Genomic DNA, 20,637 nt, shown 5'->3' on the forward strand with positions numbered 1-20,637 from the left:
TTATACAATAACTGTTGGAAATAAAGAAAATGAACAAGATAACAATTATTTTGGTGTATGATTAGTTTAGTTCTTTCCTTGTAAATCCTAGGCACAATTTGAACCGAAGGGGGTCTGGGGTGAAGGTTATGAAAATGATTTAATGTATCCGTTGTTGTTGTTATGTAAACCTGTGCTTGTAACTATCCATAAGAATGTGTTCAGCAAATATTAGAGATGTGTGTTGTGTAGTCATTCAGTGTATTTTGACTCTATTGTACTATTATGTTCCTAACAGGAGGCAAGAGAAAAAAGTGTTTTTCTTTACAATAACTGTTAACAGAATTTTAAAAAGGCTCATTTTATTAACAAGGATGTATTTTATATTCAGCTTGACTTGGGCCTTTAGGTCTAGGTTTTACAATGTTATGAATGCAAGAAGCTTGTGAAAGTTTCTGCGTTTTAAAATTGTATAGATTATAACTGAGAAAGCATGATTTTTTTTATATCAAAAACTTTAGGTTCGAGCCAATCCTCCTCCGGAGCGCTATCTCTACGCTGTCTTGGATCCCCCTGAATATAACGATGGTGATCTGCCTCTTCCAGATAGAGTTAATGGAAATTGGAATGATCGCCTGACAGCTTTTCAAAAATTAATGTTTGTTAAAGTTTTCCGTGAGGAAATGGTGAGTTTTCAATTAAAAGTTTTGTTGTGTGCCCAAATGAAAGAGCATCATACTCACGTCTTACAAACCAGTACATAGACCTACTATTCTAACTGTGAAACTGGCAAATGGGATCAAAGGATCTTGCGCCATAGCCTTAAGTTTTCTTACCTTGGTCATAGTTTAAATATTAGATCTATGTTCTGCGGCACAGGTTCTCTGTAAAATCACATCACATCTTAGATCCCTGGGTTAGGGCAGTCAAATGGATAATCTAGATCTATGGCCTGCTAACCAAACTCCTTCCCAGTTAAAGGCTCATTCTGGCTTTTTACAATATGATGAATTAAAAACAATGCTTACACTCACAATGTTCAAATGTTTAAAAGGAGTTGATATTCTCTGTAACATGAATTAACTTAATGTTGAGGTAGAAAGACTAATGGAATAGATCTAGATCTAGATTAATCTAAATTGATACCAGGGTTATCCTTCAATGCTAATAGATATCTTGAGATTGTTGATCCATTGAAAATGATAGAAAAAAGTAGCAGTTAGGATCAAAATAATCTTCTAACTATAAAGCACTGTGTGTAAATTTTTTTCAACAAAGATATTTTTCTTGGGTTTTATGTGAAAAAAAAATTAATTATATCCTTTTTGGATTTATTGTTAACTTTTATATTATGTCAATTCTGTTTTTATCCTAGACAACATTTGCAGTGACAGAGTTTGTTTCTGAATGTTTAGGGAAACAATTTGTTGAAAGTCCTCCTGTCACATTGCCAGAACTTTATGAAAGTATGTCTAAGACTACTCCACTGGTCTTCGTTCTTTCTCCAGGATCAGATCCAATGACATCATTTCTACGTTTTGCTAAAGATATGGGAGTTCATGAAAAGTAAATACAGACATTTTTTCAATAAATATATTCATTAAATTAGTTTTCTACCATAAATGTCTTCTTTAACTTAAGCTAAATTCTATGGGAATTTAAATATGATTGTTATGGAAAAGAGAAACATAAAGCTTACATGGAGAAACTGCTGCCATTTTTGTGACATCTTTTTTGTCTGGTGTCAGTCTGTTGCCCTTTCATATCAGTTAGTTACTTCTTGAAAAGTTTTAACCAAAACAATTAGCTTCTTTTCAACATAGGGAACTAGATTTCTTTGTAACACTAGCTTTTAATACAAGTAGATCTACATCATCTCATTCACAAAGTCAAGGCTCTAACTCTAGTTAGACTGAGAGTTTCTTATTACAGTGTTCCCCCTGCTTCCTCATTTTCCAAGAGTTTCTGAAATCTCAAATTTACCCATATGACTGAAACAGTTCAGCTTTGTCTTTTCACATTATAGACTTGAGAAGTTCCTCCTTTTTTTGTCATCCAGAGTGTTGACTTGTAAGAGTAAAAACCCAGCATTTTTCTGTAGCATTTATTTGAATTTTTTCTGTCTGTGTTCAGTATCCAACTTTCACAACCATGTGGGTGTTCAGAGACCACTAGAGAAGAATGAAGTTTTAATTTGGTTGGAAGCTTTTACTTTTCCAGATTCTCTAGTTTGCTCATGACAGCAAATGCCAAGCTTAAAAGGGTTTTTATTTCTTATTGATTTGAAGTCCATCTCTTCCAATGTTTGACCATAGGTATTTAAATGAGTCAACTTCTTCTAATGTTAATTCGTTCGACTGTACCCCAACATCCGCAACATCTCATTATATCTCCAGCACAAACTAGTATTTTGAATTTATCAGCACTGATTTCCATGCAGACTGCTCTAGTATACAGTTTTGAAGTAATATCTTGTACCTGGTCTGAAATTTCCCCAATGAGGTCTATATCCTCTTCAAACCCGAGATGAACAAAGGCTGCCCATATGGTCAAGTAGGAGTAAATCCTTCTTGAGTTTCCATCATAATATGCTTCAGAAATATGTTAATTAATAAGAGCTGGAGAGAGAATGCATCCTTACCACACTCCTATGGATGTCCTAAAACTTTCTCAAACTTGGTTGTTCAGAAGTATTGAGCTATTTGCCTTTTGGAATAGGGCTTTGATAATATTGATAATGTTTTTATCCAAGCTGAACTCCCCCATCACTTACCACATACCATGATGCCAAAACCAGTCAAACGTTTTTTTTTTAAATCTGTGAAGTCGTGTACCAGTTTATTTAGCTGTTAAAGACATTTTCTCCTTTAACAGTCTAATGTTAAATATATGTTCAAGAATGCTTCTACCTTTGCAAAGGACCTCCTCAACTTTTGAGTCTGTTGAAATTATTTTCAGCATTATTTTGCTTGGATAACTATTAGACTTTATCGTTCTATAGTTTGTTTGTTTTTTTATTGTCTCAAGTTTTCTTTCTGGAGCAGTGGAATAAAAAAAAATTTGGTTTTATTCTTGTGGCAATATTTTTTTTAATCCCATATTTTCTGTCAGATTGTCCTAAAAATTTTGTTATATTTGAGCCATTGTATTTTAAAAGTTCTGATGGTATGTTATCCCTCTGATGATACAATATAAATACCATCAGAAGGATAGAAGTGTTACTTATTTGAAACCTATCAATTTTTTATTTGTTTTATCTTTATACAGTTTAATTATATATTTGATAAATTCTTCTTTGTATAACTTTTAATTTGGAGCAAGCTGGCTGAGGGAAATTTCTGTGGCATTTTACGTCAGGAGAGACGATCTTTTCCCTTTGCAACATCTTGTGTGACTAAAGAGGCCAATCCTTGATACACAGCTGTGATCGCAGGTTGGGCATATGTGATCACCAGGCGCCATTGCATTATCACCATTCTTTCTGCTTCTGTAGTGTATGGCATCTGCAATCCGAGACCCTTCCTTTATGCTCACTCTTCTTGTAGATCTATCCAAAGCTACTTTTTCCAAGCTGCTATTGTCGATTTTGAAGAGCTTCATGTCGCGTTTGCATACATCCATATAACGTAAAAGTGGGCGACCAGCGGCTCTCCTGCCTTCTATTAGATCACCATACAGAATATCTTGTGGAAGTCGATCTACTGGCATTCTACGAACGTGGCCAAGCCAGCCAAGGCATCTGCTGCTGATAACAGAGCGCATGTCCTGGCATCCTGCTCTTTGTAGCACTTCCTTATTGGTTATCCTATCTTGCCACCTTATTTTAAAGATCCGCCTTAGGCATCGGAGGTGGAAGACATTCAGCTTTTTTTCTGCCATGAGTAAGTTGACCAAGTTTCACTTCCGTATAGCAAGGTGCTCAACCACACAGGTCCAGTAGACTAGGGCTTTAGTATTGTTAGTCAGCAATATGTTGTCCCACACTCTTTTCTGCAACTGTGACATGGTGGCCATTGCTTTGGCTATCCTGTTGTTAATGTCTTTATCCAGTAGAGTATTGTTGGATATGATGGAGCTGAGATAGCAAAAGTGATCCACAATTTCTAGTGGTTGGCCATTAATGTTTACTTGAGGTGCAGTATTTGTGTTCTGGACTAGTATCTTAGTCTTACTTTGACTAATGTTTAAGCCTAACTGGCTAGCAGCAGATAGTTTGTCAACTAGGAATTGAAGCTGAATATCAGAATCAGCCACAATAGCTGCATCATCAACATACAGGAGTTCCCTGATAAGTAGCTTCCTAACCTTGGTTTTTGCCCGCAGCCTTGATACATTAAATAGTTTTCCAGAGGATCTTGTATGGAGAAACACACCTTCGTTGATGTCGTTGTACGCATGATGCAGTAGACAGGAGAAGAATATGCCAAACAGAGTAGGTGCAAGCACACATTCCTGCTTGACACCACTGCTCACCTCAAAAGGTGTTGATTGGGCTCCATTGAATTGACAGTACATTTCGTTTCCTCATGAAAGCACTCAATGAACTTCAGTAGTTTGGGAGGGCAACCTATTATCCTTAGGAGTTTGAAAAGGCCACTTCTGCTGACCATATCAAAGGCTTTAGTAAGATCAACGAAAACGATGTAAAGGGGTCTGTCTCTCTCTGAATTTCTCCTGAGGGAAATTTAATTATTATGTTATTATTAGAGCTAACGAAAGACATGACATTTCCTAAATTTTATTTATGGATGATTAGTTATTGCTTAATTACATTGTGGTTGTTTTTATTAAATCCTCATCACATTTAGAAAGTAATTTGTAGGTTTGATTCCTTATTTTAACTATTCACTTATAGTGTGAAATCAATTTCACTTGGCCAAGGTCAAGGTCCAGTGGCGGATAAAATGATCAAGAATGCAACCAAATTTGGTGAATGGGTTTTTGTACAGGTAAGGAACAGAAGCTAGCTTTTTTTTTTTTCTTAGACCTTTCCTATTGTCATTTTCAAAAAGTATATAGGTAACTGTTATATTATAATCTCTCCTAGCCATTGACTAAACAGAAACCAATGTTTGTTATTTTTGTATAAACATAGATTTTTTTTCCCCAGATTTATAAATATATTAATTAAAAATTTGATTGTATTAATTTTAAAAGACTTAACATTTTTTGCTTTAAAAAGTTATTTAAACCAAAACATTTAGTTTAAATTTAACTGAAAAATTCTTTTTAGAATTGCCATTTAGCCGCTTCATGGATGAATGCCATGGAAGACATTATTAAAAATATCCAGGAGACCAGTTCACTTTTACACAGCAACTTTAGACTCTTATCTGTCTTCAATGCCTGCCAAACATTTCCCTGTCAGTGTTCTTCAGAATAGTGTCATAGTCACTAATGAGCCACCTAAGGGCATTAGAGCCAATCTAAGAAGGGCATTCATAGATATGTCAACTTCATTTTTTGAAGACCACCGTAAGACTTTTTTGTTTTTGTTAGAAAATTGTTTAATAATTAACAATAAATTCCAACACTATGATAGTATTGAGAGATGATAATGTAGTCCTCTGTGTTAATAGTAATAATGTTATTTACACTATGTATTGTGTATGGATTATTATAGTGTTGGTTTAATCCTGTGCACTCCCAGGGGAGCATAGGGCCGCAGCCACACCTCTCCACTGAACTCGGTTCTGAGCAGCTTTCTTAATCTGCTGCCATGTCATTCCAGTACCCTCAGCTTCACTGATGACTGACCTCTTCCAGGTTTGCTTGGGTCTGCCCACTTTCCTCTTTCCTTGTGGGTTCCAGTCAAGTGCCTGCCTTGCAACATTGGTAGCTGGTTTTCACAGGGTGTGTCCTATCCAGCTCCATTTTCGTTTTGTGATGTCTTGGGCTATGGGCTTTTGTCTAGTTCTCGCCCACAAATCGATAGCAGTTATCTTTTCTGGCCACATAATTCCTAATATGCGGCGTAGGCATCTGTTAACAAAGGTCTGGAGCTTTTCCATATTTGTTATATTTGTTATTATAGTGTAGGTTGATTGATTTTTTAATTTAAAAATGACAAAAAAAAGACATTTTAAAGATTAGTAATAATAATGACTGACTTAACTTGTGTTATTGTTTCTATATAAATTTAAAAAAATTTTTATAACAGCTCTGGGAATGGACTGGAGGAAGATCATTTTTGGCATTTGTTTTTTTCATGCTGTTATTCTTGAGAGGAAAAAATTTGGACCATTAGGCTGGAATATTACAGTAAGAGTCATGTTAAGACTGTAGAACTGGGATATTACAGTTAGAGTGTAGAACCATAATATTACAGTAAGAGTAATGTTAAGAACTGGAATATTATCTATTAGTGTAAGGACCCATTCAATTTTTTTTGTTTTTTTAGATACTATTAAAGCTATTACATAACAGACATAAACTCAAGTGTTAAAATGACCCATTAATCTAAAAAAAAAGTTTTGAACAGATAGGTCTTAATGTTCTTCTTGAATGTAGTAGTGAAGCAAGCTGTTTGTCTGAGATCAATGGGGAGTGAGTTCGAAACCTTTAGACAAGCACTGAAAAGGCCCACAAACTGTAACTTTTTAGTGAGAAACATGTCACATTGAGTCCATGGACTGCAGGGCTCTCTCTCTAACATATGGAGTGATCAGTTCACTAAAGTAAAAGGACATTCTTAGTTTTGTAGTCAATTCTTGCATTCAATGGAGTGTACACAAGAGAGCAGTAGCAGAATCACTTCTTGTTTTTCATAGGACCATTCATGCAGCATTGTTCTGAATTTGCTCTAGCTCAGCGGTTTTCAACCTTTTAAGGTCGGCGACCCCTTTTAGAATCCCCCACTCTAACGCGACCCCCCCTAACACACACACACACAGCAATAGAAGAATAGAAAAAAACAATCTATATTTTCGATGGTCTTAGGCGACCCCTGGCAAATTGTCAATCGACCCCCAAGGGGGTCGCGACCCACAGGTTGAGAACCCCTGCTCTAGCTGAATGATGATGTTGTCCTGTATACCTACCTGCTAGCATGGGATTGCAGTAGTCAAGGCAGGAGAGTATGAATATCACAGCTAACTTTTTTTTGTTGACACTGTTGTCAAATATGGTCAGATCTGGTCTAATCTGCCCAGCTGCAGATAGAGATCTTTGCAGAGCTGACTTATGTGTGGGTCAGAAGAAAAGAGTTGAGGCAAAGAAAACTCATATTAGCTTAATTTAAAGAACTAAGCCACGAGCTAGCACCAGTGCTCAAAATACTTTTTCAGGCAACACTTAATCAGGGTAGGGTACCTAAGATTGCAAACTAAGTGGATTAAAGAAACCTGGCAGTTCATGATGAATAGGGAATCTATACTCTCTACATTTGTCATGTAGTTTTCTTAATTGCTTTTGTCCTATCTTTATTCATAGTAATATATATATATATATATATATATATATATATATAATCCTTCAGTCACGAAAATGAATGCTGTAGTTGACGACTTATTTGACTTAATCCTGTGCACTCCCAGGGGAGCATAGGGCCACAACCACACCTCTCCACCAAACTCGGTTCTGAGCAGCTTTCTTCATTTGCTCCCATGTCATTCCAGTAGTAGTATAGTGCTTATTGCCATTACCACCTCCAGCAAAGAAAACCTTACAATCTGAACAATGAAAAGGAATAGAAAAGCAATCTCAGCAACATGTGTCATGAAGTTATCTAAAAAATCAAAAGTTATTTATGTTAAAAAATAGCTGGAAAAAAAAACAGTGAGGCTATAAAGAAAAAGCTTAGGAATTATGTTGTTGTTTTTTTAGTGTTTCTATTGTTATTATTAGAACTTAATGTTTGTTTTTATTCCAAAAGAATCAACTTGTTTATTAAGGCTTGTCCCATTAAATTAATTATGACATGAAGCTGATATAAAATAATAATTTGACGAGAGTTGGCCTTACTTAATGCTAATTAGGCATGGGGCATCTGACTGTGTTAAGATTATTAAATTTCATTTAGTGCTGGATATTCAAAAATAAATCTTTTCTCTAGGTTACTAGGACATTTTGTTAAACATTTATAATTGTCTAACAACCTTTTTTTTTCGAGAAAATTCATCTACCTGGTATATTGAAAATACATTTTTTGACCTTTCCTTATAACAATTGTGAAAGACTATACCAGTATAGAGTCAGAATTAATTGAAGCTGGATGATTACTTATATAATATTGTTATTAAATCTTATTTGGATAAAAGATTCCTGGCAGACATTAATCAACTGGCAAAGGAAGTTATGTATTAGAAAAATGTATTCCCTGTGCTGTGTAGAAAAAAAAAAAGAGAAAGAGATAAAGAGATAATCAATGTTTGAAAGTAATGAGAGGCTGTATTATGGGAGTAGCTACTGTGATATATGGTAGACTAGATTTGTTCAATTTAAAATAGAAAATGCAATTAGGGAAGAAAATTGTGTTTTTGTTCAGTACAGACCATCCTGGCAATGCAAGTTCTAAAATTGGTGGCTCATGAATATAAAAAAAAAAAAATGCTCAACACACACAAAAATATAACAAACACACATATAAAGTATAAATATTTCTTTTATTTTTTAAAAAAGAAAATGTTCAGCATCAAAACATGCAGCAATATGGACCTGTTCATTAAACAACTAATAAATCATAATGAACTTAACACAGTTAACAATAATGATATTGTTGTGTCTCTCTCCTTTGTTTCTTGATTGAAATCAAAACAGCTACCACCAATTGCGAGAATGTGGCAACTCAGATTCTAAATAGGGTGATACTTTATTGAGTCTAATGTATTACATGCCAAATAGTGTACTTTATTGAGTCTGATGTATTACATGCCAAATAGTGTACTTTATTGAGTCTGATATATTACATGCCAAATAGTGTACTTTATTAAGTCTGATGTATTACATGCCAAATAGTGTACTTTATTAAGTCTGATGTATTACATGCCAAATAGTGTACTTTATTGAGTCTGATGTATTACATGCCAAATAGTGTACTTTATTAAGTCTGATGTATTACATGCCAAATAGTGTACTTTATTAAGTCTGATGTATTACATGCCAAATAGTGTACTTTATTAAGTCTGATGTATTACATGCCAAATAGTGTACTTTATTGAGTCTGATGTATTACATGCCAAATAGTGTACTATTGGCAACACAAAATTTCTAATTGAATAACTGTTGTACTGTTCTGATCTTGTACTGGACTCCACTGTGCTAGACTGTCTTGACTCTGCAACTCTCTCTTTTTCTTTATATAGGGTTTCTGAATGTCACTAGTCCTCTCTGGATGATCATTTCTTCACTTTCCTAAAGTAATTCATTTCAAAATATTATCTTTTTAGAAAACAAAATGTATGTATACAGTTTTTCTTATAAATAAGTCGTATCTATTTTTATTTTAGTACGCTTTTAGTGATAGTGATAGAGAGTGTGCATTGCTCAACATGGAAATGTTTTGTAAAGATGGTTACATCCCTTGGGAGACACTGATCTATATAACAGGAGAGGTAGAGTATTGTGTGTATTGTCATTTGCTCATGAGATATAAATATTTTAGTTTCTTTCTAAAACACTAAGCCAAAAATATTTATCTCTTGACTTTTCATGACTTTGTTATAAACATGTAATTAAAAAGAAAAAAATTTAAAGGAAATTATTGTAATAGTTTGAGACAACTTATTTAATAATTTTGTAATTGGAATTGACCAGACATGTATGCCCACTTCATGTGGAGCGAAAATGACAAAACAGTGCACATTATATCATATATTCTATATGGATTTTGCTCAGCAGCTAGACATGCAATATCAGGCTTTGAGACCAAGCTGAATTAAAGGAGTAACAGAAGTGGGCTAAATTGAGTCAAGAGAGAAAAGTATCATTTTGTCATCAGACCACAGATGGCTCACATTTAATTATTATCACATTTCTTAAAATGCAATTGTGCATTTTAACATTTTAAAATAAAATACCACCACAATTTTCAAACTACATACATCCATAAAAGACTTCATACATTAATCTATATTCGTTAATTTTCAAATTTTAGGTTAACATTTATGAATGATTATTTTTTTGTACAGTATAATACACAATTAGTTGAATGATTTAAAACTTCTTTTATCACCACAGATTACCTATGGTGGTCGAGTCACAGATGCCCAAGATCAAAGATGTCTAAGGACAATTTTAAAGTTTTTTTTCAGACCTGAAACCTTAAAACCAAAATATAAATACTCGGAATCAGGTAATTGTATGTTCAATATAAAGTACATTATAAAGGAAGTCCTATTCATTTATTTGCGGCAGATGTTGATGTTTATTAGCAGGTTTCAAACTAGGACTAAAATAAATTGAGGATCTGTTTCCTTTTTTTCTTTTTATACACCATATCTGTGATCTAACCTTTGAAAGTAGCATCTTCGTCTTCGTACAAGTATTACTTCATTCAGTACACACACACATACACACATTGTCCTTAACACTGATCAACATATTTTGATGTAAAATACAAATATTCAAAATTGATTTCTCATCAGTAAGTTTGTATAATGTTCTACTAATAATTTGTAAAAGATTAAGATGCTGGTATAGTCAATAGCTTATGGCACATCAACATTATTTAGATCTCTATTGATTGTAGAGAAGCTGCAGGGTTTAGAAGTGTTGACAACTGATCAAAAAGTTTGTATTGCTATTAAGATCAATGTCATAGAGAGGGGTGTAACATGCACTTTAAAATAGTTGCATGGAGTGATCAAAGCAAAAATTCCTTTTCAAAAATATGCAAACAAAAAACATACATAAATTATAACCAGTTACAGAATTGAAGTATGAGCCTAATCAAAATTGATATAACAAATTAGATTAAATCCATTCTAATCTGACTTCAGAATCCTATGCAACTTGAGCAAAGATTTAACATAGTGAAAGTAGATTTGATTAAGACTGTTTTAGTTAGTCTGTCAGGGTGAGGAACTTTTTAGCTCGTGATACATTGTTTATTTTACTATTCCTTTTATCAGCTGGCAAAAGGGTTAAAAAAAAAAAAAACTTGGATGGACACAGATCTCAAAAATAGCTCTAACAAATTTAACAGTTTAAGTATAACTTTGGGAAAAGAATAACTAGCTAATTGGCCGCACTTGAAACTTGTTTGACCATTATAATTTTTAAAAATATAAATTTCTTACAATTAAATTTTGTCTCGAGGTCAAAGAGTTCAAAAAATACATTCAACTTTTTCAAGAACATTTGACATCTTTGAAACTTTGATTACTTGTATTAATATCTAGATCCAGTAGTCTAGTCTAGGCTACCCTTTTTTAAAATATTGCCATGTCTGCATCTGTATCACCTATCTAGAATTTTATATATTCTGACTAGATTTATACATGCCCTTAACCTTGATTTATTTCAGGTATGGGGGAGAGGGAATTGTTCTTTTGTTTAAAATGTAGTATTCATTAGTAATTAATAGCAAAGTAATTGCTTACCAAAAGTCATCAGCCTCATAAGAAAGAATGTCTTTGAGAAAAAAAGTTATTGTTTTGTATTAAATACAATGGGCCATGGAAGGTAATTTTGTAAATTTAATCTATTTTTGAAGGTATTTACTATCCACCTCTTGTCAAGACATTGGCTACTGTCAAGGCTTACATTGAATCTCTACCACTTATAGATGAGCCAGAAATCTTTGGGCTCCATGAGAATGCAAACATAGCCTTTCAGTTGAATGAAACCAATGCTTTACTTGGTAAGACTGTGTTTGTTTTGCTAATGCTAGTATAGAAACAAAAACAGTCGCAATTTACTGCTATATACACTTACACTGGTTTTGTTTTGAAATACTTTAGTTAAGAATATGATTCATTGTCATATAATAAATTGGCATATAATCTTTTTTACACTGCTTTATTAAAGCTTACAACATTGTAGCTATCAGTGAGTCTTATGCTCTATGGACAGACTCCTTTGCCACTTTTCTCTCTAAAAAGATTCAGATTGTGGGTCGTTTAGAACTTGCTTTTTGTTGATCTCAGGAGAACCACATTTGATAATGTTCAAGAAGAACATTCAAACCAGTTCGAAACTCTTGCTTTATATATCTGTTTTGCTCACCTATTACCTTGAGCTTACTGTTTTGTTAGCAGCACTAATAAATCAATTGATTCTTCTCATTCAAATAAATCAACAAAAAAAGGGTGGGTTGTTTGGAATTTAAGACAAAAATTTTTGTTCATGCAGAACTAAAGGAGTAAAACAAATTTTTATCTAGCTACAATACTTGATGTTCAACCGAGAATCGTAGCAGCTGATGGTGGGATGTCTAATGATGATATTACTTATGAACTTGCTGAGGCTGTCCTGGATCGATTGATTGACAAACTGGATATTGAAAGAGCGAATCCCAATATGTTTACAGTACGTACTAATATTATTAGTTCCAAGTAAAAATGGTAGTTTTTAATTCTTAGTACTTACTTTACTTACAGTCCATCACCCCTATTGAAGTATGGGCCACCAGCAATGGATTTCCATATTCCTTTATCCTAGGCCATCCTTTTAATTCTTAGTACTTACTTTACTTACAGTCCATCACCCCTATTGAAGTATGGGCCACCAGCAATGGATTTCCATATTCCTTTATCCTAGGCCATCCTTTTAATTCTTAGTAGGCCTTTCTGTTTCTAATATTGTTAGTGATCCTATCGTTCCATAGTTCCTAGTATTACATGCTAGTCTTTTAGTTCTTGTGATGCTTTATTGTTTAGCTTTATATAGTAGTGTCTTAGTTTTTATCATGCAATACCTAATATAATAGATTGCTCTCTTGGCATGCAATAATACCTAACAGTAGATTGCTCTCTTAGCATGCAATAATACCTAACAGTAGATTGCTCTCTTAGCATGCAATAATACCTAACAGTAGATTACTCTCTTAGCATGCAATAATACCTAACAGTAGATTGCTCTCTTAGCATGTAATAATACCTAACAGTAGATTGCTCTCTTAGCATGTAATAATACCTAACAGTAGATTGCTCTCTTAGCATGCAATAATACCTAACATAATAGATTGCTCTCTTAGCATGCAATAATACCTAACATAATAGATTGCTCTCTTAGCATGCAATAATACCTAACAATCGATTGCTCTCTTAGCATGCAATAATACCGGTTGTTCTACTGGAGATGGGATGACTTATTTATTGTTCCCCCCTTTTAGACCTTGTGATCTATAGGGCAGATGATGGTTAAAGAGCAGGATGTCATGTGACCAGCACCAACCGCCTCTACTTTTCCTAACTGAAGTCAGGTACCCATCAGAGTTGTGTGGACTCATGAGTGCCCGAAATTCTAACTCCCAGTCTTCACTGGGATTCAAACCCAGGACCCTAGTGCTTATGCACTCAACCACCGCGCATCATCAATTCTTCCGTCCTTGTGGTTATGCAAATCATTTATATCGATGTTTCATTAATTTGACTAACTATGCCTACAGTTTCCCTAGCTAGCTATTTAACCTGTTACTGATGTAGGTGACATTTGATCAACATAATGATCCGTCTTTAATTTCTTCAACAAAAAAATACTCAAAGGGAATCCTGAGATTAGGAAATTTTCTGATTCAAATTTAAAAAACAACAACTCTAGGTCCATGGCTGTTATCTGTCATGCCTGAATATATTTTATAAAATCCCTGAACTTTTTATCCCCAGATTCTAGTGAAGAAAGCTACTGTCAGGAAGTACCAGATGTATGGTCACCTGTACGAAGACTTATGTCGACAGGTAGGCAAGTACCATTTGCTATCTACAGAACCCAGTCAGTGAACAACCTAGAGGTATATGATTCAAGTTATTCTGGACATAAAGCTGACCACAACAGTTAAACACAGGTAAATATCAAATTAATAATTATAAATTATTGTCATCAGATTTAAAGATTGCTAAAAGAATCAACACATAGACAAGAAAATAAAAAAGAATCGGATCAATTTCAAAGTTTTCAAAGGTCTGAAATAATTGATCTAAAAGTATGTCAAGTTGATTAACTTAGGATAAATCCAGAGACTGTCTCTTAGACTCATAAAATGTCCTAAGTTAATTAACCTTCTTATTTAGTAATACTCTTAATCTCTGCTTGACATTTACAGACTGTAGTGATTTACATCATATTGTATAGATTACAGATGTTATCTCAAAAAAGAAGATAATTACATTCATCACATTTCTAGTCATTTATGTTAATCTGTGACTTAAACTCTGCTAAGTGGTTGGGTTTCCTGTACTGGCTGATTCAAGCCATTCCATTCTCTACTGGCACTAGGGAAGAAGAAGCACTTGTAGGACCTAGCCTATGGAGTAAGATATGGGCCTCTATCATTGTGGATCTAAGTATTTGAGTAGGTTTGGCTGATCTAGTGGAAGGCATGAATTTTTTTAGAACAAAAAAATAATGAAGACCAAATTATTTAATAACAAAAACAAAAATATGTCCAGAATTATTTAGCATCATACCCATAAATTAACATTTATTAATGCTTTTATTTAAAGTCTTTAAATTTAGTCCTGTTCTTTCACTACCTTCTTTTCATGTAAAAAACTGTTTTATCTTGTGCCATGTCCTCCACAAGTAGTGGACTTCAACAAAATGACTCTGAAACTAGCTCGGTCTCTTTCCAACCCTGATGGTTGTTAATGTTAAGATAAGAAGATAAGATGTTAAATCTCTTTTGTAAAAATAAAATATCCCCTAAGCTCATGAACTAGACAAGGTTCGAATTTGTTTCATTTTTCTTTTTTTTTAATGTATTATTCTAATTGAAATGTGTTTTTGCTGAGAACTACAATGATGGATAACAAAATCAGAAACAATGAGTTAAAGACCAAAATACTTCTGTTAATAATTTTGATCAAATCAGAGCTTAAAATATGATATTGGTTACAAATTTCATCTTTTTCTTCGTTGGCTGCCTTCAGTCATAAATTGATTTTGGCTCATCTTTAGGAGCAGTTCTTGCGGTGGTTATTATGCCCTATTCTTGAGAGGCATTCTTGCCACATACATCACACATGAAAGTAGAATCTGACTAAGTGTCAAAGCAATCATTATCAACTGTCTTTTTTTTTCAACAAAAAGAGAATTATTAAGTCAGAGGACTTTTAGACATTGTTTGTAAGTTCAGTTTATATATATTTCAGGTCTGAAGGCTACTCCATGATGGGCAGCCTATGTCATCACCAAGCCAGCGTCTAACTCTTAACTCCTTGTTGGGGACATTGTGTGAGTAGTTGTTTAGCATTCATGTCACCAAGGTTACATTTGTTTATTGGGACATAAATTAAAAGTTGTTTGTTTTAGATATATAAAACCTAAACATAGAATGAAAAGAATAAAGAAAAATAAAGTATTTCTGAGAATTTTAAGCCAAACAAATTTAAAATAAAAACATTAAAAATACTTTTTTAAAAAGACAATACCTCCTTTATACAACTTATAGAGTGATTGTTTTTCTCTTATTTAGCTAATGAGTGCTAGATTAAAAAAAACAATGGAACTTATTTTTTTTTTACTCTTTTTGAAAACATGTAAAACAAATCAAAGAAGACAGGTCTTCTAAAATAAGTTTTGTTTTCTTATTATGAACATTCCTTTTTGATTGAAGGTAATTATTACTTATTGATTTAATGAAAACATTCCCAATTTACTTAATGCTACAATCTCTATTTACTGACTGAAAGAGTTAACTATAATAAATTTATTTGAATTACAAACTTGTACAATGCTATTGATGATGAATAGAAAATGTTTAGCAAACAATTCATTATTGGTTGACTATTTCAGCTCTGTCCTTCAACCAGCATCAATGTGTGTGACTCCCAAGTGGCCTCTCCAGTGTGTACAAGCATTGGAGCAGAAAACAAGGTGACAAGGAGAAGGGTCAGTCCACTTCTAAAAGAAGCACAACTATAATGAATACACAGGTGTTTGTGTACAACTTGTTGAATTTTTCACTCACATCTACTTTAGTCTCATGATGCGCAGCAAAAACAAAAGCCTTTAACTGACTGAGTCAAGTCTTAGGCCCTGAATAGTTTCATGTAGTCTGGTCGTCATCATCAAGTTCAAGGTTAAAATATGGACAGCTGTCAGTAAACCCTCACCAGAGGTCATTTCTGGCTGGAGAGATTTTTTATAGAATGTAAGTACTATGGAACTGGCAAATATCCTAATGAAAAACTCTTGATATTAATAATTTGATAGGTAAAGCACAGTTCTACTAACTGATGCCATTTCTTAATGATGCCAATGTAATGTTGATTGTTGGGTAATGCTCTTGTGGTTAAAGCTTTAGCAAATATGAGTTTATCTTTTTGACATTTTTTAAATTGCATTTACAAGTGTTGTATTTTAAAAGTTTTACAGTGTTATTATAGTTGTTTTTTTTTAAACATTTGACTTTTTTAATATTGTGTATTATCACTTACATTGTAACACCATATTGTGTTCAAAACATAAATTTGATGCCACATTCATTGAAAGGCATTTTTTGTTATACACTAAACATTGAAAGGCATTTTTTGTTATACAAGTCCTACAAAAAAAAAATATTTTTTTTATTCAAACATTGTAGTATTCAGTACTGTGGAAATCATTGTGTATGTTGAAGTACTTTCACAGAGACTTTGACTGTTTTTTATCAAAATTATTAATGTTTTGTTATTTGTATGCATATCTACTTCCTCTTGTATGTTTTAACAATAAGCCATTTATGTCAAGATATCCATTATTGGAACACTGGATGGCTGCCTGGTCGTGCGGTTAGCACGCTGGAATGTCGTTCGGACTTATAGATGGTCCCGGGTTCAAACCCTGCCCGCTCCCATCCCCCGCCGTCCTGCGGGAGGTTTGGACTAGGAAGTAATTATCTTCAACTCTGAAGGAACATCCGAAATAAGTAAAACATTTTACAAACACTGATCCCCTTGGTACTTATTTATATCCTACTGTTCTAGTCCACCACGGGAATGTGCTTTTTTTTATTCAAATAAGCTTTCATGGAATACCCCTTACACACAGTGGTAGTCACAGCATTGCAGAGATAGGTGTTCTGCAGCCTTGTAAAAAAGTAATGAACATTTTCTGAACATTTTTGAAATCTATGAAGGTTAATGAAAATAACTTTCCTGAACTTATGTCAAGTACTAACAATTTTTTTGATCTATTATTTCTGTAATACTGATGCTGTGAAATGTTGTGATTGTTGGATTAGTTATAGGCTTCTAATTTTGTATGTTCCAGTATCCAGGTAAATCCAGTATCACTAATAATAGCTATTCTTTTTAAACCTGTAGAATCTCTGTGGGGATGAAGAACAGAAGCACATAATGTTTAAGTGTTGCAATGAGACCTGATCGCTTTGTAACCATAGTTTCAAACTTGTATGACACTGAAAATGCAAATTTTCTAATCTGTGACCTCCCATAAAAGAACTTAATGAACTCAATACAGAAAATTTAATTCAAGTAAAATATAGATCTATTATATTTCAGCCTTGATTAAATTATCCATGGTACATTAACATGATTGTCATGGGTGCAAACAATTTATTTGTATAAGACCATTCATTTTAGCTTCAAGTTGGTCTGGTTTAACCAGTCTAGGAGTCTATTTTTCTTTTTCTGGTCTCAGCAATATTTGTAAAAATGCCCAGATAATAATTATGAAGATTACAATGTCAGTGCGATTCTTGTTCTGCAGTTTATTGGATAATACTATTTTGTGTTTAATACCTTTTTCACTAGCATTTCACTTTTGGTTTTGCCCAGTTCAATGAAGCAACAGGTATAGTTAGAAGTATCGCATTGACAAATTGCCATATGTTGTGCTCAAGAAAGTAGAAAGAGCCACATTATTTGATCTTATAAAATACAGATGTTACTTCAAAAAGAAAATGATTATGTCCTACGCGTGTCCCTAGTCAATCTAGTCATGCATATTAACCAATGACCTAAATTCTGCCAAGTCACTGGTTTTCCTGGCTAGCTCAGGCAACTCATTCCATGCTCTAATAGCATTAGGGAAGAAGGCGTATTTGTATAAATTTGTCCTAGCATATGGAACAAGGAATGTGTCTTTATCTTTGTGCCTCTGAGTATTTTATTAGGGTTTGTTTTTGTATTTGAAGATTATGATTTATTGTTTTATGTATAATTGCTTCTTTACAATTAATTATAAAATCTAATTGATGGCAAGGGCAACATTGTTTGCAGATGCTATGATAAGTGTTGTCCATGAAGGTGTTGTTTATCCCCAGTGTTCTATCAATGATTTAAAAAAAAAAAAAACTAAAAAAGAAAATCCAAGTACAGCAGCTAAACATTATTAGAGTCTAAAAGCATTTCATTGGAGATGTAGACAGAGCTGATAAAAACATTGATGAAAATATTAGGCATCATTCCTTGGAAATGATAATCAAGTTCTTCATTGTTATGTTTTGAACTTGTTTCTCAAAATAAATGGCATTTACATAAAACACATTATAAAAAGCTTGTGGATCTTCTGCAGTTGGTGACTTATTGCATGTTATTGTTTAAAGAACCATGGCCAGCCTTCTGACCTAGGCGGAAAAGAAAGACATTCTCAACAGCACAACAATGAATCATGTTATGATAACATGAATGTCAAACAGGAAAAGCACAGTGTGTGCAATGTTATAAAAACAAAACATTTTGTTATGAATAATATGTTACCTTATTTGTGAAATCACACTCAGCAGCAGGTAATACTTTTATTTATTGTTGTAGTGAATTGCTTAGAGTTCTAATTTTGGAGCAACTCATAACTCAAAAATGGAAGAGGATACAGCTTTTTTGTTCTCTTCCAATTCATGTTTCTTAAATTTTTTTCTACAAAACATATGTGAATTTCATGCAGAAAAATACTCAACACATTGCAACCTTTGGCATAAATGGGTTAATATTTAGTCCTAGAACAGTTCAGTAACACTTACCTATATACTTAAGTCTTTTATTTTTACTTTGAGTTTTAAAATTTAAAAAATCGACAAGTCTGGTTTATGTCTTCTTCTGTTTATGTTGTTATTTTAACTGTGTGCATGCATTTTGTGTTCCATTTCCTTGCACTATGTGTCTTTAAGTCTAGAGAGTTTCTAGTGTAGACTTAGTCAAAATGATTAACAACAAAACTGGACGAACAATTTAGTAGTATACAGATCTCATCTCAACATCTACTGTGGTCGTCTAAATGTGATCACGGTTCTCGCAAAACATTAATGAACATTGAAGCTTTGAGTGCTAAAACAAATTATAAATAAACATAACCTGTAACACTGTAACATATAATGATAGCAGCACTAAGGTAGCTCATTTGTGTCATTAATCTAATTACTAGCACTTCAAAAAAGTTATCTGTATGCAAATGCTTTTTTTTTTGGAGTGCGGGACAGAGAGTGTTAGAATGATACCTGGCCACGGCGAGACAATGGTGCCGTGTCAGTTTAGTGGTTTGAGTTCTACAAGGGACATGTCTATATTTCTTCATATTTTCTTCTCTGTGATTTTTTATTTCAGTATCTTTGGACACCTCTTGAGTCCACCCAACTCTAATGGGTACCTGACATTAGTTGGTGAAAGTAAAGGCGATTAGTCATAGTGCTGGCCACATGACACCCTTGTTAACCGTGGGCCACATGACACCCTTGTTAACCGTGGGCCACATATATAGGCCACATATATGATATAAAGGTCATCTGTCCTATAGATTGCAAGGTCTGAAAGGAGAACTTTACTTTTTTACTCTTCTCTCAATAACCTTGGTAGCTTAGTGCTGCTTTTATCATAGGTTATGTGTCGTGATTCTTTAAATAAGTCATTCTACATTCATATAAATAATAGTATAACCAAATACAGTTGGTACAGGTGCAGGTAAATGGTAAAAACTTAAGAAGCAATAATACACAGAGCACAAATTTTAAACTAAATATGTAAGGAATATTTTTTGTAACTGAAGAACTACTGGTCTTTAAATACTTAACAATTTTCTATTTACAGCTATTATTGAATATATAAACATACAAGCAGACAATTTAATGTTGTAGTTAATTCTGTTCATGTTTAGTTACATATTCTACTAATATATGCATGACTAAATGCATGACGCGTAGGACGTAATCATCTTCTTTTTTGAACTAACGTCTGTATTATATAAGATAAGATATATAAAAGGTGCACAGTAGATTAAATAGTTATAAAATATTGACTATAAATATTGAATTAAAAATCCCTCCTCTGTTTCTCCAATTGAAATTGACCATTCTTTCTGAAGCTATGTGTATGCTGCCAAAGACATAATATAAAGTATTCAAGCACTTGCTATTATAAAGTGGAAATATTTTACCGCTATAATAAAGTTTGAATGCTTTACTACTATTTAGCCTGATTCCGCCCAATTCTTATAGAAGTACCTGACAATAGTTGGGGAAAAGTCATTTCAGTTGGTTGTTGTGCTGCCCACATGATACCCTTATTGTTAACCATGGGCCAGAGAAACAGATTACCTTTACATCATCTGCTCAATAGATTGCAA

At 33.5% G+C, this 20,637-nt stretch overlaps 1 pseudogene; it reads left to right on the plus strand.

Annotated features, from left to right (window-relative positions):
* The window catches only part of LOC129923311 (dynein axonemal heavy chain 6-like), a 132,298-nt pseudogene extending 115,627 nt beyond the window's left edge, over window positions 1-16,671 (plus strand).
* The last annotated feature ends 3,966 nt before the right edge of the window (window positions 16,672-20,637 follow it).

Source organism: Biomphalaria glabrata, chromosome 16, assembly GCF_947242115.1.
Source record: "Biomphalaria glabrata chromosome 16, xgBioGlab47.1, whole genome shotgun sequence".
Classification (NCBI taxonomy): domain Eukaryota; kingdom Metazoa; phylum Mollusca; class Gastropoda; family Planorbidae; genus Biomphalaria; species Biomphalaria glabrata.